At 46.5% G+C, this 15683-nt stretch overlaps 1 long non-coding RNA gene across 1 annotated transcript in view; it reads left to right on the plus strand.

The window, feature by feature from the left end:
* The window catches only part of LOC129145855 (uncharacterized), a 58673-nt gene extending 47602 nt beyond the window's left edge, over positions 1-11071 (plus strand). The window contains exon 3 of the long non-coding RNA XR_008551971.1: positions 10865-11071. This is a non-coding gene — a long non-coding RNA (uncharacterized LOC129145855). The remainder of the gene's footprint in view (positions 1-10864) is intronic.
* Positions 11072-15683: the final 4612 nt, after the last annotated feature.

Here is a 15683-nt window from a genome sequence, read left to right on the forward strand (position 1 = left end):
GTCATGGGTGGGAACAAGGCATCTGGAAGTTTGCCGCAACAGGTACTCAATGTAAAACCAGAAAATTAGGTTTTAAGTACTAGTTTTCCTTGTTAGTTATGTGGTCTTTAGAAAGTCAGTTAACCTTCCTGAGCCTCAGCTTCCTCTGCCCTAAAATGGAAATTTTAAAAAACTCACAAATGTTATGAATGTATGTGATAAATAACAGCAATGCTGTGCTGCAAATGGTTAAGTTTCCAATGGGTGCAACTTATTGTCTATAAGAACTACTGGAACTCTGGAAAGAAAGACTGCAGACTAAGTGTTAACTGCTATTGTTAAGAAACAAAATTCAGTTACCAAACCAAGTTCCAAGGGCAGAAAACAAGAAAGGAATAGCAGTCCTTGGGAGAGCAATGGGTCTTGATTTGGAAAAGGAGGGATCCCATGAAATTTCCCCTCCTCTCTTGAAGTTTTACAGTCAGGGCTGGAGAGAGGTGACTACGGTGAAGGCGCTCTGGAGGAACTGCTGCCACTGATTTACCCAGGATCCTATTTGCTGTCTCCAGGTGAGGTTTCTTTTTTTTTTTTTTAAGATTCATTTATTTCTGCATACAAGAGCTGGGGTACAGGCCAGAGATGTGGGGAGTGAGAGGATTCACCAGAGGCAGAGTGGGGAACAGAACAGGCAGACTGACTCAAATTCACTGCTGAGAGGAGCAGTGGGTGAGGCAGGAGAGGTCTGCTGTGCCATGTGGGTTGCTCCCTGGTCCCTGGCCTGCCAGCAGGGGATCGAACTCGTGCTGCTGCAGAGGCTGCAGATTGTGTCACAGTGAGGTGCTTAACCCCTTGTGCCACCAGGGAGGCCTCCAGGTGAGGTTTCAAGGAGTTGAGAGCAGGGGGTTGCTGGGACTGAGGGGTGGAGCAGGACTGGCTGGTGGGAAGTGCTTTGGAGGGGAAGGATAGGCGAGAGGAAAAAAAGTATAAAAGGGCTAATTTGGGGGATTCTAGTATGTGTGCTTGTGGGCATGTATGTGTACATACATGTGTGCAGGTGTGTGTTTCATATAATCCAGCGAGCTTTTCTCATGCTTGCGAACATTAATATTTAGAATCTTATTTACACGATGCAGAGAGGCTAGAGAGAGAAAGCCCACGCATGTGTGTATCAGCAGAGTACAGGCCCCACGCGCCTGGCATCTCCTACAAGAAATAGGCTGTCTCACCTCTAGTGGAATTGCGGGAGAGGTTCTCCAGAGCCTGCATGGGGGTTGTTAGCCTCGGATTTGGGAAATACACGTGGGTCTCCCCATGAATGCTCTACCCTATCTGCCTTCTCTTCTGTTCCTTTGTTTCCAAATCAACCCTGTTGGTTGGGGTAACCAGTTCCTTTCATTTGAGATCAACATATTCTAAGAGGCCGTCTGCTGTGCTAAGACAGCTAGATGGAGCCCACTTCTGGAGTCCATGCTGAGCAAATCAACTACTGTTACGTCTTCAGCTTCTGTGCTGCCACCCGCTGGCCGGTGTGCTCCACTCTCTCCCCTGCACCTACCTGTCTCCATCTACAGAGGTCTTATTCAGCCTTGGGTCCCAGTTCTGTCGCCACCTCCACTTCATGTTCCTTCCTCTCTTCTGAGCTCTTCAAGTACTGCACATGCAGCAGCAATCTCTTCTAACCCCGGGTTTTAGTGGCTTGAGTTTCTTTGCTGATAGCAGGGCAGCCAAGTCCAGTTGTTCTGGTTGTGCCCTGACTAAAGGGGCCTGCCTGAAGGGCAGTGGCAGCGGAAATCCATCTGCCCAGCCATGCTAGGAGGAAGCACGTTTCTAATTCACAGTCTGTGTCAGCAGCTCTGCCTGTTAGATGAGCAACTGCATGAGGACAGGCACTAGTTCGTAAACATCTTTGTGTCTCACCCAGCACTTTGACAAGTACTTGCTGGAGACCCTCCCCTCCCGTTCCCTCTCTGCCCCTCCTGAGCTGAATTATGTCGCCAACTTTCCTGGTGCGCCAGCTTGCAGGCTGCATTTTGCGGCACAGTTCAGCCCATCGCCATGTCAGCCGACTCCTGTAACACGTCTCCGCTGACATACCTATGTGTGTCCTGCTTCTTGTTTCTCTGGAGAACCCTGACTAATAGTGCTTCTCACCCACAATGCCCAATTAATCACCCTGTCTTGAATAACTTCTCAAATCCACACGTGTCTCTGTATTCCTTTGCTGCACCCCTAACGTATTGTCATCTTTCTCAGCCCCCTGTTTTGCTTCCTTTCTATGTATTCTCACAGCTGCCATTTAATCTAAAATAGAAAATTGATCATGTCCCACCCCACTGCCAAGCTTCATGATCTGTTTCTGTTCCAGCTTCCCCACTCCTTAATTACTCCTTCCTTTTCCCAGGTTGCCAAGTCTTTCCATTTCTCAAAAACTGTATCTCTCTTTTTTGTCCTTAACTTTCTGTCTGGAATTTCTTCCTGCCAGTTTTCCAGCACTAAATCTACCCCAAGTTCAGGCTTGATGCTTCTCTTTCTGATGGTTATTTGCCTTCCCCATCTCTTGCCATAGTGCTGACACACAATGAGAACCCATTAGTTATTTGTTGAGTGAATATTTGAACTCCAGAGGTTCATTGGCTTTCGTTCATAGAGTTTTCTTTTTTGTAAATGTCCTGCGGTAACATTCATTTGCAACATTATATAAGTTTCAGTTACCAGAGGGCTGGGAGAGATTTTTTTAGACAGATATTCAGAAGATGCCAGTGGTAACTTTATAAGGGAGAGATTTTTTTTTTTTTTAAAGAATGGGTTAACTTTCATTAGCAGTGAGTAAAATGATGCATACCTAGCTGCACCAGTTCAGACCTACAGACCGGAACGAAGAGTGTACATTTCAGAAAAAAGCAACAGTTCTGCATTGCGTAAATTTAGACAGCATCTAGGAAGGAAAACCCCCTCCACCATTTCAGCATTCCTTTTACTGTTGTTTACTTAGTGGCTATGGTTTTCTTCTTGATTTAGTGGTGGTTGTTTTTTCCCCCATGGTTTGAAATGTCTTCAGCCAAAGTAACATTTATGAAAACCCCAACCAGATGTGTTCTCAGTAATCTGAACTCTTCCATAAGTCCGTATGTGGTTCTCATCATGATACCTATCGTTGCCCTTATGGGGTTACACACCTTAGCACCCACTCCACTGTACAGCTCCTTGAAGGCAGGGACTGTCTACTTTCATTTTTGTAACCCAAGTTCCTTAACAAAAGGCTTAATATGTAGTAGTATCCAGAACATTTGTTGAACAAACAGATGAAATAAGCGAACAGATTCATCTTGACAGCAGAAAGTCTCATTTGTGGCTCCGGCATAGGCCAGAACTGAACAACCGCTAATGCAGTGTCAGGACGCAGTCTCTGGCCAATGTGCCCTGTTCCCGCCAGCAGTCCCTCCTTTCTCAATGTTTTGCACAGCCCATAATTATTTAATTGGAACTTAAACAACTGCACCAAAAAAAATGAACATAGATAATTCAAATCAACTTGTGCTGTGAAGGCCAATCAAGAAAGTATGAGGAGAACCCAGAAAAAGGGAGGAAATATTTGTAACCCCTCTGATAAAGATGGTGCATCCAGAGGCTATAAGGACCTCTTCCAATGTAACAATAAAAGGACAGTCCAGGGCCTCCATGTTGGTGCAAGGGATTAAGTCTCAGCACTATGAAGCTATCCATAGCCTCTGCAGCACGAGTTCAATCCCCAGGCAGGGAGCTACCCACATGGCACAGCAGACCTCTCCTGTCTCACCTGCTGCTCCCCGCAGCAGTGTATTTCAGTGGATCCTCCTGTCTTGTTCCCCACTCTGCTTCTGGTGAATCCTCTCACCCCCTGCACCTCTGGCCTACACCCCAGCTCTTGTATGCATAAATAAATAAAATAAATCTTTTTAAAAAAACACAGTCCACTCGATGAATAGATGAACAAAGGATCTGAATAGACATTTTCCCAAAGAAAGTCTACGTATAACCGGCAGGCACCTCGAAAGATGCTCAACATCATTAGCCACTAGGGAAATGGAAATCAAAACCATGAGATATAATTTCACACCTAGTGGAATGACTATAATATTAATAATAATAAAGATAATAAATGTTGGTAGGAGCAAGGAATTGGAACCTTCTGACATTGTTGTTGGGAATGGAAAATGGTGTAGCCATTTTGGAAAAGAGCCTGGGGGGTTCCTCAAACAATTAAACTGAGTTATTATGTGACCCATTAATTCCATTCCTAGATACGTTTGCAGAAGTAAAAGCATATGTTCACGCAAAAGCTCATGTGAATGCTCATAGAAACATTATTCATAATGACTAAAAAGTAGAAATACTCCACAGTATATAAGAAATTCATGCAGCTCAATAGCAAGAAACAAGCAAGCCAGTTTCAAAATGGCCAAAGATCTGAATTGACATTTCCCCAAAGAAGACATGCAAATGGCCAATAGTTACTTGAAAAGGTGCTCAACTTCACTAATCACCAGGGAACATGCAAATCAAAACCACAATAAGATATCACTTCACACCTGTTAGAATGACTATTCGTAATGTAACAGGGAAAGGGGGGGGGTTTGGGTTCCCTGCCCCACCCAAGGGAGGGTGGAGCCAAGCAGGGAATAAAAGCTAGAAAAGACTGGGAGAAGGAAGAAGGAAGGAAAAAGACCTGGGAGGCACATGGAGCAGAGACATGTAAAGAAGCCATGGCTGCTTCTTGGCCTTGGACTTGTTCCAGGGACTTGGGGGACATGGAAGGGACAGGGAAGGGGACACTTGAAAGAGACAGATATGGGTGAGAGGCTCACGGGGAAGCTGACAATGGCAGCCTTGATCTTGACTTAGATTTTGCTGCTTTCCTTCCATGCTTGCCTGGCCTCTTCTGCCCCTTTCCTATGGGTCCCCACCAGAAGGTGCTTTAGACTTGTGGCAAGTGTTGGGGTGGCAGTGGCCTTGCTTTGGGCCCACCCCGTTGGCTGGGCCTTTACCCACAGGGGGATGGGTAACTTTGGGTGTTTAATTGGAAACTATGTTCTTTCTCTTTTCTCACTCTTTTTTTTTTTTTAAAGATTTATTTATTTATGCATACAAGAACTGGGGTACAGGCCAGAGGTGTGGGGAGTGAGAGGATTCACCAGAGACCGAGTGGGGAACAGGACAGGCAGACTGACTGAAATACACTGCTGAGGGGAGCAGCAGGCGAGTCAGGAGAGGTCTGCTGCACCATGTGGGTAGCTCCCTAGCCGGGGATCGAACCTGTGCTGCAGTGGCTGCAGATAGCTTCCTAGGTTGCATCTTAACCCCTTGCGCCACCAGGGAGGCCACTATTTATTATTTTTAATGAATTTTGTGTTGATGCCTTGGGCTTCTTTGTATATAATCCTGTCATTTGAGGAGTGATTTTTTTTTTATTTCTTCCTTCAACATATTTATAACTCAGCTTTTTCTTCTTCAATCTCATTTGACCACAAATTTAATTAAGACAGATGACAAAGACATTTTTGTCATATTTATGTTTTTAGTAGTGTCTCTGGTCCTTAATTTTAGGTGTGTATAATGATCCTTTGAGAAAGAAAACCTTCCATGACTTTTTATTTCGTTTAACCAGTGAAAGTTTTCAATGTTCAGAAATGTTTTCTCACTATCTTTGGAAACACCAGGCCTCAGCTCAAACATCCCCAGAGAGACGTTCCTGGTGACCTTATCTAATGTGACTGCTCGGCTCTCATGACACTCCATGGTATCACCCTGTCTCATTTCTACCCGGGCTCTCATCATCCCATGAAAACTGTTCCGCTGAGTTATTGCCTGACTTCTCTCTCCCCCCACGAGGATGGAAGCCCCAGGAGAGCAGGATTTTTGGCTTGTCCTCCTCGCTCTTACCTCCAGTCCCTGTAAGAGGGCCCGATACATAGTAGACACTCAAGAAAGGTTTTCGAAAGTATAAATGGATCTATTTTTTATACTTTATCCATTAAAGTGATATGTTAAAATTGTTTCTAAGGTTATGATGTCTTTGTACCTGGCTCACAGCAGTTTTTTGTGCTGCATCCTTTCTCTTACCATAGTGTTTAGAATTCTTGTCTCCATAAAATGAACCTATAACTTTCTATCTTGATATTCTTGCATTGAAATACAAACCATATTTGCCTCATAAAATACATTTGGTACTACAGTCTCCTCTGTATTTTTGTACAGATTGTATTGCGGAAGGATGGTTTGTTGGAAAAATTTCCCAGTGATTGATCTAAATACGGTGTCCCTGCTTCCATATTATTTTCATTTTTTATTTTACCTTTACTGAAGTATAACCAACTATGTTGTTTTCATATTCCCTCTTCTATTATTTCCTGTCTGAATCGTCTACTCCTGTTACTCTTCCTCTGTCATTGTTGGTACTGGAAATATTTATGTAGGTCCTCACTCACAGCCACTCAGTTATTTTCATTAACATGTAGCCGGGAATGATAAGGACTCTCTCAGTTTCCTCACTCATTGACCACATATTTTTTGAATCATTAGCCCCAAGTGCTGGCGGAACAAAAATGAGACGCAGTCTTTGTTCTCCACACGCCATAATCTGATCGTAGCAGGTGCTCTGTCAATTCCGTGGTCCCAAAACTCCACCCCAATCTGTTCCATACCCTGCTCTGTGCCGTGGCGGGGCTGACTTCTATGGGTTCAACCACCCAGGTTCTGGCTTCAGGCAGACTCCATCTTTGGGAGGAAAGGCAGGAAGTGAGAAGTCAGGAGGTAGGAGGGGTTGAGGTTTTTATTCCTCTCCTTCCAGGCTCTGTTTCGGTGGTGGTTTTATTCTTCTACGTCTCCCCACAGCCGCTGGGAAGCAGCCCCTCTCTATCAGCCCCATCTGGCCACCTTCCCCTAACAGTCCTGCTCCTTGCCTCTTAGGATCCAGGTGGTATTTGGTGCTCTTGCCAGTCTCGGGGTGCTTAGAATCCCTGTTGGTTCCTTGAACCCTACGTATACTATTGCAAATAGTGCCTTTATTAACTATCTTCAGTAAAACCTTTTGGAGTGCACCATCAGTTTCCTGCCAGGAGCCTGGCTAACACAGGAGACAGACAAATAAATACATAATTAAACTACAGCATAATAAATGCTTTAATAGAGATATATACAGGGTGCAATAGTAACAGGGAAGGGGTATAGGACACCAAGTGTTTTGAATTTCTTCCCTGTTCATTGTGAAATTGCTTTTCTCATCTCTGATTTACTGTTGGGCATTTTTTCTTTTTTTTTGTAAATCATTCGGCCAAAAATTCTGCGAATTTTTCAGACAACTGTTGGTCTGCTTGCGAAATAGTTCTTTACATCTTTCTCATAATGCTTATTTTTATTTGACGTTTCTACTTCTATATTTTAGGAAGTTGCTTTATTCCCTTTTGAAGGGATTTAGAAATTCAGTTCATTATGTTTCTCTCACTCTCTTTAATACTAATATAGGTACTTACAGTGATAAGTTCTCCCCTAAGACCTGCATTGCTGTGTTCCAGATATTATCAAATTCTTTAATTTTATTTTTATTTTAAAAGTCCTGTCACTTTGTATTGCATTTACTCCCTGACTTGAAAGCAACTTCAGAGATTCTTCATACTTCAACATTGCCTTTTTGTGTGTAATTCCATTGTTGTTATTCATTTTTAATGTTATTTCATTGTAGTCTGAGAATGTGCTATATGGGAACTTTTTATATTGACAAAATGAACTTCTACATTTTCTGCAGGTGACCAATTTCTGTGACATTTCTGTATTAGCCAAAAATAAGGTGTCTTCTCGTGCCTGCTGGTAAAGTCGCCTCCCTGTAGTGAGGCTGTCTAATCCCTTGACGCTCCCCTAAAAAGCCATTTCAATGCCTGCTTCCTCCCCCACCCTCACGCCAAGAGAGTTCCCTGGAGCATACCCTCCTTTTTTTTTAATACCAGGACCTAAACAACTACTCTGACTCAAACCTCAAACTTCTGTATTGCTTTCAATTTTTTTTTTTTTTTTGGAGGGGGAAGAGGACAGGAGAGTTGACATGATTATTTTTGTTCTCCTAGCCATCCCATTTCTGTTATGCCTTTGAGTGACCTTTGCAATGAATGAACGCTTCCTTCTTCCCTCTGACGACTGTAGCTGCTCCCTTGAGCCCACTTCCACCCAGACCACTGGAAGCAACACATCCCCAGCTGCACCTACGCGTGCCCCTCGCAACTACTTCATGGACAAATGCTCCTTATTTTCTGTTTGACTTTGTTTACTTGTTTGTTCTTTGCTTCTCCCTGCCACAGGTGGCTAGCTGGTCCTTCAAAAATAATCATGGTCCTTCCAGCATGATGCTGAATTGTTCCTGGGAAGTGGCTGCAAAAGCAGGAACTAGGGCTCCCCTGATGGCACAGGCGATTGAGCGCCGCGCTGTGAAGCTGTCCACAGCCTTTGGAGTGCTGGTTCGATCCTGGCCGGCCGGTGAGGGTCCCACATGTAGTGGCAGACCGCTCCTGTCTTGCCTCCTGCTCCCCTCAGCAGTGCATTTCGTCAGTCTGCCTGTTCTGCTTCCCGCTTTGTCTCTGGTGAATCTTTTCACCCTCTCGCGCATCTGGCCTGTACCCCAGCACTTCTATAAATAAATAAATAAATCTTTTAAAAAAAGGGCAGGAACTAGATTTCCCAGCCTCCTTTGCACCTAGGCATGGCCACAGTCTCTCCAGTGGAATATTTGTTGACATGGTCTGTGTCATTTCCAGACAGTGGCCTCCAAGAAGGTCTGGGTTTTCCTATTCTCTTTCCTCTTCTGATGGCGGGAAGCAGAGGATTCTGGGATCCTATGTGAAAGTGCAAGTCCAGAATGGAAGCAACTTCATCTCTTAATTATTACAGGAAAGAAAGCTGTCCACTAACAAAGAACATCTATATTCTACTATTAAGTCAGTGAGAAATTTCTGCTGCATTAAGTCACTGAAATGTTCTCATTTTAGCATCTAACATTACCCTGACTAATATAAACTTTCCTGTCTTGAATCTTAAGATCTCTGAATTTATTTATTTATTTATTTTTGAAGATTTATTTATTCATTTATACAAGAACCAGGGTACAGGCCAGATGCGCGGGAGAGTGAGAAGATTCACCAGAGACAGAGCAGGGAACAGAACAGGCAGACTGACGAAATACACTGCTGAGGGGAGCAGTGGGCGGCAGGAGAGGTCTGCCAGGAGAGGTCTACTGTGCCACGTGGGAACCTCGCCCGGCTAGAGGGGATCAAATGGGCGCTGCAGAGGCTGCGGACAGCTTCACAGTGCGGCGGCTCAACCGCCTGCGAGGCCCAAGATCTCTAAATTTAGTATGACTCTTTTTTTCTGATATTTCTGTCAGTTTTATTTGAAAATGAATGTTGTTGCTTTGTAGTTTGGGACTACAGGGTATTGGATTTTGTTAACTTTTTATCATGGCTTTCTTGTTCAATCCCTTATTATTTTTGATTTGATATCTTTTTTGTCTTATATGATTAGGAATCTGCCTGGCAGTTACTTCAACTATAGTAGACTTTAACCCTTTCTTAACTTTGAATCACTTTGTGTATTTTTATTTAAATTAAGTTTGTTGTAGGCAATAAGATTTTTCTAAAAGTCATTCTGCGGCTCTTCATTTTTAGAAGAGAATTCGACCTCTATATTCTTTTTTTTTTTTTTTAAGATTTATTTATTTATTTATTTATACAAGCACTGGGTACAGTCAGAAGCGCGGGAAGATGAGAGAATTCACCAGAGCCAGAGCGGGGAGCAGAGCAGGCAGAAGGACCGAAGTACACTGCTGAGGGGAGCAGCGGGCGGCAGGAGAGGTCTGCGCGCCATGTGGGACCCTCCTCCGGTGGCCGGGGAGCAGCCGGGGATCGAACCGGCGCCGCAGAGGCCGCGGGCAGCTTCGCAACCAGCACTCAACCGCTGCACCACTGGGGAGGCCCTCGACCTCTATATTCTGCTCCTCTAATGGATCTTCTGCCAGGTCATTCAGTACCAAGGACACCGTATTTAGGGTCCAGACCCACACAACCTCTAGTTCCAGCATTCACAACTTGTCTGATCTTGGCCAAGTCCTCTGTTCCCTCTGCACCTCAATTTTCTCATCTATTAAATATGAACCAAGGATTGCTGTCGGAATGAAGTGAAATAAACATCTGAAACATCCCTGTTGAGCTCTGTTGACAATTTGCTTCAGGTATTCTAGAAGCTAAAATATATTGCTTCCCAAAAGAAACCTCCATTTGTTTAGAACCCTGAGATAATAGCTCCAATTCTCTTAGTTTTACATAGATTTTCCCCTAGGTTGTTTTCTTTTCCAGCCTGTTTGAGGGACAAGGTTTGGAAGTGTCTTTTAAATATTTTCTTAGTTTTCCTGGGGCAGCACAACAATGTCCTACATTAGTGGAAATATTCGCTATAGGTGATGCAGGACAGGAATAGAAAAACTGAAAAGGAGGTGTGAACAAGACCAGAAACCTGGCTCACACGGAGGGGGTGGGCAGAAGAGATTAGCATAGCCATTGACACAGCTATGGAAACCAAGATCCTTAGGCTCCAATGCCCAGATTGCTAAGCATAAGATCCAAACAGGTATCAGACTGCTGTAGGGCTGTCTAGAGCACAGGCCCAAGGGCAAATATAAGGAGATTGAGCCCATTGTGGAATCTCGGTCCCTTTCAGAGTCTGCATAGTTATCCAAAATCAGCAAGGAGTGAGCCCCTCCCAAATAGCAGACTATCAGTGCAGTCTCTGCACTGGCTCAGGACAGCAATCCCTCTGCCCACCTGTGACTATTCAGGTGTTTCTTTTCACCAACTCTCTCTCTCTGCAGGGCAGCAGACTTCCCACATGCCCGTGACCTGTACCATGCCGGGACTTCTCTTCACTGACCTCCCTCAGCAGAGGCAGCTCTCCCCAAGGCCGCCCGCCTGCAACCATGCAGGCCTCTCTCAGCAAACCTGTCCCTCCAGGGGCAGCTCTTCCTGCCCTGCTGTCTATGCAAGTGTCTTTTTACTCTTCTGTCCCTTTCCCTAATAAACCTGCCCTTTAAATATAACTAAGGTCTCTGTCTCATGGAATTTGGAGAATCTCGCCTGGGAAACTCGCCTGGGAAACTCGCTGCATGTCGCTAAAACAGGAGCTCTAGTGAAACCTTTCCCAGAGTGAATCCAAGGACCCAAAACAACACCATAGGCAGTAGGGTTCTAACCCCGACTTTTTGACTCTTAAATCCAGACCTCTTTCGAGGGCACGAAGCTTGCCAATAGAAGGTGAAGCAATAAGCTTCCTTCATCTCTCACTGCCACTGCCATTGAAATAAAGCCACAAAGCTAGCGTGCCTTTACATATCTCGAAAAAATCACGAAAGGTGTGCTGGGTGGTTTAGGGCCATTGAGCTTTTACCGAATTCTGGGACTTTTTCCCCTTCAATTAACTTGGTAACCCCTAGACATAATAGCTCTCTGGATGATTAAGAGATTTGGAAACAATGATGCGAGATAAGTCATGTGAGAGACAGCCGTATACACTAGCACACGGCTACTCCCTTATATAATTGTCTGAAGCCCGAATGCTGGTGGACCAAACAATGCTTTGTTGTTCTCAGAAGCTTTGACAGAGCAACTCTGGCATAACATCTTTCACTTCCCAGCGAAAATAGAGCTTTCAATAAGCAATCCAATTATGGGTTTAGGAAGAACATTTTCTGGGGACAGAGAATGAGTATCCAGTGTTGTGGTTTTGCAGTGAGATCCATAATTGTGTGTTCCCAAGGGAAGAAGTTCAAGAAGGGCATCTCAGAGGGAAATTTCAGCCCTCCTCTGTGGGTCAAGTATAACCATGGGAGCAGACAAATAAGTGCACGAGGAGAGTAGAACCAGGCCGAGTCTTCCAGGAAGACAATCCCTTGCATAGTACAATCAGGGGGGCATTAGGAAAGTCTCCCCATCAGTACATACTCGCTCCCATTGATGTGAGTATTCTTGTGCCAAACACTGGCATCTTTAAATACACAGATGACCCTGGTACTGTTATAGGGCAGCCCCAATACAAAACGGGGTGCCTGGCTGTGGGTCCTCACCCACGCGCTTAAAAGGACTTATCAATGCTCTACTGCAGGCACACGGGAAAGGTTAATAAAAGGTTTATTTACAAGGGAAGGGGAAATGAGGAAATGGACAGCTCAGGGAGGAAAGTGGGAGACAAAGTTTTAAATAAGTCCTACCCGATCCGCCGATCCGGAATCCCAAATGGCACTCTGAGAGCTGGCTGCAAGCCAGGAGCCGTGAAGCCAGGAGGCGAGCGATAGCGAGCCAGCCCAAGGCCCACATGATCGGTTTTTATACCCAACCTGGCTGCCCAACTCCACCCTCAGGTCCCAGCCACCCTCCTTTGGTGGTGACGGGATTTGTCTTTCCCAATGTCTTGATGGCCTTAGTCTGGACGGGGAGTGGGGTCCACAAAGACTGTGTGGGATTAGCTCAGGACATCTTTTCCCCCTAACAATTCCAGCACCCATGAAGTTCTTCCGTATGAGTTTCTTAGACTTCTTCCTTCCCTTTCTGATCAAAGAAGCAAGGTTTTTTGTCTGCGTTGGGAGGAAAGGTGGACTGGGCATATAGAGAAGGCTGTTACCTGTCCAAGGCACATTTTGCTGAGCTACTTTGGACCAGATCCCCCCGGCATTGTTAGAAAGCACCCCACATTCTGTGAGCCACAGGGGCTTCAGGTGCCTGGAGTCACAGCACAGTCCTGGGGCCTTTGCGGGATTTTTGCTTCGAGACCCTCAGTGGGTCTCAGGTCTGGGAATGCTTGTCACGGAGCCAGTGGCGGTAAGTGGGAGGCCTGGGACCTGGGTGGGTCTGAGCTCAAGGCAGGGCTGCTTCTGCCACCCATGCACAGAGCCCCTCACACTTAGGAAGAAGGGGCTCTTTTGGCCTTCTTTGGAGGTGCTGGTTGGTGAGGAGGGGAAAGTGCCAGGAAAGGAAACATAGGTGCTCAAATTCCAAAGGGAGCTTGGAGCTCAGAGGGCAACGCTGATTTACGCCAGCTAGCTCGTGTATACAGGGGGAATGTTCTCCGACCACAGCACGTGGGGGAGGGGGAAGGACACGGGGATGCTGCTGCGGGGAAGGCCGCTGCTCTCTCCAAGCTCCTGAGGGAAAAAAGGCAGCTGTGTCTGGCCTGTGTGTCCACTCCCGGCTCCTCAGGTGCAGGCTTTCCTGGGCCACCAGACTTCCAGGGAGGGCCTGAGTCCCTGTCATGAAGCAGCTGGGGGTGAGTTTTGCATCCCCCTCCTCCCTTCTGCCTGCTGTCCCCACTCTAGGACCCACCGCCAGCCCCCCACCAGCTTCCTGCCTTCTCCTTTCAGCATTCCGGGTTAAGTCCTTCTGTGGTCTCTCTGGTACCTTTGAAGAAATTACAGGGCAGACTGAGGGGTACCCCAGGACCCCCAAACCTGCACGCTTTATACGGATTCTGCCATCCACCACATAAAGACAAACATACCCTTAGTGCATAAGACTTTCACTAGAATTATTGTGCAATGGAGAAGAGAAGAAAAAGAACATAGTTCCCAAATGAAGCACCCAAAGTTACCCATCCCCTCGTGGGTAAACGCCCAGCCAAACAGGCTTGGCCCAAAGTGGGGCCACTGAGGCCTGAAAGCTGCCACATATCTAAAGGCACCTTCTGGTGGGGACCCACAGGAAAGGGGCAGAAGGGGCCAGGCAAGTCTGGAAGGAAAAGAGCAAAAAATCAAAATCCAAGTCAAGATAAAGGCTGCCATTGGCAACCTCCCCACTGGTCTCTCACTCACGTCTCTTCTAAGTGTCTCCTTCCATGTCCCCTAAGTCCCGGTGCCAGGCCCAGCCTGAGAAGCAGGCATAGCTTCTTCTCCACATGTCTGTCTGTTCCATGTGCCTCTTCCAGGTCTTCTCCTTCAAGTGCTTTGTAGCTTCCCCTCTCCTGGCTCAGCTCCGCCCTTCCTTGGGTGCGGCAGGGAACCCGGAACTGCCCTTTTCATTGTGAATTACACTGTTTCAGGAAGAACCTCAGGCCTCAGTCAAAATTTAGGAGGTGAGATCTTGAAGCGTCATCCTTCCCAAGAAAGTGAAATTTTTAAAGAGACTACTTCATGGCTAGGGCCGAATTGCTAATGGAGGAATTTCAGGAGGGGGTAGGGATGTTCTCAGCGTCCCTGGAAGGGGCCTGGAATTGGGAACCTCAAAGGTCAGCATAAGAATTGTCATCCTGGGGCTTCCCCCGGCGGTGCAGCCAGTTGAGCTGTGCGCTGTGGAGCTGTCCGCTGTGGAGCTGTCCGCAGCCTCTGCAGCGCAAGTTCGATTCCGGGCCGGCCGGGCAAGAATCCCACATGGCGCAGCAGACCTCTCCTGTCTTGCCCACTGCTCCCCTCAGCAGTGATTCCCAGTCTGCTGGGGAGAAACCCACATGGTGCAGCAGACACCCACATGGCGCAGCAGACCTCTCCTGTCTCGCCCGCTGCTCCCCTTGTAACAGGGTGATCCCCAGGAAAGGGGGAAGTTCCAGGTTCCCTGCCCCACCCAAGGAAGGATGGAGCTGAGCAGGAAGAGGAGAAGCTGCAGAGGAGAAGGAGGAAGGAGCAGGATGGAGCCAGAAGAGACCTGGAGGAGGCGCATGGAGCCTAGAGACACGTAAAGAAACTGCGCTTGTCTTTTGGTCGTGGACTGGGTGACACAGATGTGGGTGAGACCCGTGGGGAGGTGACCATGGCAGCTTTTATCTTGATGTTGATTTTGCTCTTTTCCTTCGGGCTTGTTTGGTTTGTTTCTGACTCTTTTCTGTGGGTCCCCACTGGAAGATGCTTTAGACTTGTGGCAGCTTGGGGCCTTGCTCTGGCCGATCCCATGTGGATGGAGTTTTACCCACGAGGGGACGGTATTTGGGTGCTTCATTTAGAAACTAGACTCTTTGCCTTACCTGTATTGTTTCCTAGTTTTTATTAAAGTCCTTCCCATTAAAGTGTCATATGTTTGTGTTGAATCGGCGGATGGCAGAACCCATTTAGAATAGGCAGGTTTGCGGAGTTTGGGCTGCCCCTCTCCCTGTCCTATAACACCCTAAGCAGTGTTTTCTGTCAGTCTGCCTGTTCTGCTCCCTGCTCTGTCTCTGGTGAATCCTCTCACTCTCTTGTGCCTCTGGCCTGTACCCAGTACTTGTATAAAAATAAATATAAATCTTAAAAGAGAAAGAATTGTCATCCCTGGGAGAAGGAAATCTGAGCCAAAGCCAGCGGGCAAGTATGCATCCTGAGCTTTCTCTCCCACTCCCTCAGAATGTTCCTCTCTAGCATTTTGGCAAATGCAGCCCCCCTCTCATTCTGACTACTCCCTGCAGTGCATGCAGTGATACTTTAGGCCAAGGCTGTGTTTGAATGAAATCCAAACAGTCTGCCCTGCCTTAGATCAGAATTGAGACAAGCAGGAAAACTCGCAGAGCCTCACCTGTTTGTGGTTAATCTCCACCAGTCAGAGCCCGACGCTATAAACGCAGTTCCAGAGAATTCGGGTATCCACAGGCAGAGAAGAATCCCCTAATCCCCCTTTCCCAGGCCCAGAACTAGAGAGCCAGCAGAGAAGATGGCTTTTAACGGCATCCTAGAGGCTCCTAAA

The sequence above is a fragment of the Talpa occidentalis genome, unplaced genomic scaffold, assembly GCF_014898055.3.
Source record: "Talpa occidentalis isolate TD23 unplaced genomic scaffold, MPIMG_talOcc4v2.1 talOcc4.15, whole genome shotgun sequence".
NCBI lineage: Eukaryota > Metazoa > Chordata > Mammalia > Eulipotyphla > Talpidae > Talpa > Talpa occidentalis.